The 2,500-nt window shown below is 40.2% G+C and overlaps 1 protein-coding gene across 4 annotated transcripts in view; it reads left to right on the forward strand.

The window, feature by feature from the left end:
* PDE8B (phosphodiesterase 8B) overlaps positions 1-2,500 on the forward strand; it is a 2,824,882-nt gene that overhangs the window by 2,603,922 nt on the left and 218,460 nt on the right. The window lies entirely within an intron of this gene.

A 2,500-nucleotide genomic window follows, 5' to 3' on the forward strand; every position in this document is an offset into this window, starting at 1 on the left:
TTCTGAGTTATGTAGTCAACTGGATGCCCACATTGGTAACATCTTCTGGAATAAATTAGGGATTCAGTTGACCAACCATCCTCAGATATCGTGCCTTAAATGGAGCAACTGTCCCATCACCTCCGCAACCCTTGTGTGTGTTGTCTGGGTATGTTGTCTTGGGCCTACCTTGGTTTATCGAATTTACACTTACCTGAATCTGTATTCACTGAGACAACTTCACTGAACACTTTAAAAAGTGAAACCACGAATCACCATAATTTTTCACCGGGAAATGAACCACTTGGCCAACAGGGTGAACTTTGCCCTTTTCCCCAGTGTAGTGAGATCATGCAGTTCATTTCATGGTTAAAAATTCCAGTCATTCATAGTTTCGGTTTTTAAAGTGTTCGGTGAAGTCATTTCGGCAAATACAGATTCACGTAAGTGTAAATTCGATAAACCAAAGTAGATCCATTGCATTTGTATAGGGCTGGCAGTTACCCATGCCAGCATCCCACGCTTTTCTCTTCCTTATATTACTTCACCCTTCTGTGTCTTTACCCATATCTCATTCATTGCCCAGCTCTCCTCATCACCAAAAATCTAGTCTGTGTTGGGCCCATCCAGGGTTCTCTCCAGCTTTTGTATATACACCACTCTGTTTGTCAGGCTACGTTCCATGTCTGTCTGTCTGTTTACATTTGCTTCATATCCTTCTGCATATGTCCCACCCAAAGCTTCATCTGAAACGTTCCTCATTGCCATTCTCTTTTAGTAATGAAAAAGGGGTCTCTATCCCCATGAAAATATCCCTCCCCACCTTCCATTCCATATTGGTTACCAAGTAGCATTGCTAGGGTGGGGTGAGAGGGGAAGCTATATCACTCTTTAGGGCAATACTGGCTTTTTGCAGTCAAACCTGAGCACTGTACCTCTTTGAGTGCGGTTTGAACTGTAGCAACTGCTTGCTACATTGCAGCAAGTAATTTGCTACAGTTTAAAATTAAAACAAAAATCTTTTTTTTTTTAACTAAAGCTTGAGGCTGTAGAGCTCTGTCAAAGTGTAATGTGTAGCATCTGTTTGCTACATTTCTACTAAGCAGTTTGCCACAGTTTAAAAGAGAAAAGATTTTTTTAAACTAAAACCTGAGCGCCACACTGCTCCATACAAGCAGGGTATAAACTGTAACAATTGTTCGCTACATTTATAGCAAACACTTTGCTAAGTTTAAGATAATTTTTTTTTTACTAAAACCTGAGCACTGCAGTGCTCCATTCAGGGTATAAACAGTGCTAACCTCGCACAGGAAATTCAGTCTTCAAGGGCAAGAGGCACAGCATTTGTAGATGAAGCACTGAAATGCAAAGTTGTTTGTCAGCAGCAACCTCAGCATTAGTAATAGTCCTAACAGTTCACTTTAATGTGGAAATGTTGAGATGAATCACTTCTGCAGAGACTGACTTAACATATGTTATCCGGTGGTTAACATTTCTTCTGCTCTCATAAATAGTCTTCTTTTTAAACTGTGCTACACATAGCTGGATTTTATGGTATGATGCTAGTGATCTTTATACAGTTTCATGTAGCTCATCCAAAACTACCAAATAATTACAATAAAGGGTTACACAGTCAACAATGGATATAACTGCTGCTGGGTTAGGAGGGCTCTCTGTGGATGAAAGTGGCTTTTGCTCTTATCATCTGGTTATTTTTAAACAGTCTTTAATTTGGCATTGCAGGGCTAGTATGCATATGTGTTTGTCAATTAAGTTGAAATACTCTGGCTACTGTGTGTTCCAATGAAACACGTTTAAAATGTGTGACTTTTGTCATTATTATTGTTATTAATTTTGTGACACAGATCTGAGAAAGTTGCAGTCAGCAATGTAGCTATAGTTGTTGGGTTTGGAGATGTTTGTGGGTATAAATGTATACATAATTTGCTTGAATGTGAATATCAAGGGAAGAGGAGTTTACTGTCACTCATGCCAAGTTTGTTTCTGATGTGAGACTGTGTTGTTTTGTTTAGCAAATTGTCATCAGTGTTTGCACTACAATGTTTGAAGTAGAGGTTTTAACTCTGTAAGCATTGTTAATGTAATGACAACAATAGAATGCATACTGACAGGTCTGAACAGTGTTTATGATAATGAGGAGAGACAACCAAGTCATGGGACAGTGGAATGACTGGGGAGGACTCCTGGTTCACTACCCTGTCTAGGGCCCCTTTTGACCATGATCCGGCTCTGAGTATAGTTACTGCTCCACTGTTATCGGGAGTCAGTTAGAGGTTTTATCAATTTGTAATTGACATCTGAGCACCTCCTACAGAAGTTGTACAAGGCATGGCCCACTGAAAAGAGGCACATTGCAGTCCCAGGACACTTTGGATGGGGTATATCTCTGAACTTACCTGAGAACACCTGAGGATCCTTGAGATGAGCAGGATGGAGTTACTGGAAAGAAGAAAGTCTGATCTTCCCTGTTCACTAGGCTACCACCACAGAAAATGGATGG

The sequence above is a fragment of the Protopterus annectens genome, chromosome 2.part2 (genome assembly GCF_019279795.1).
Source record: "Protopterus annectens isolate FY-2018-M chromosome 2.part2, PAN1.0, whole genome shotgun sequence".
Lineage (NCBI taxonomy): Eukaryota > Metazoa > Chordata > Ceratodontiformes > Protopteridae > Protopterus > Protopterus annectens.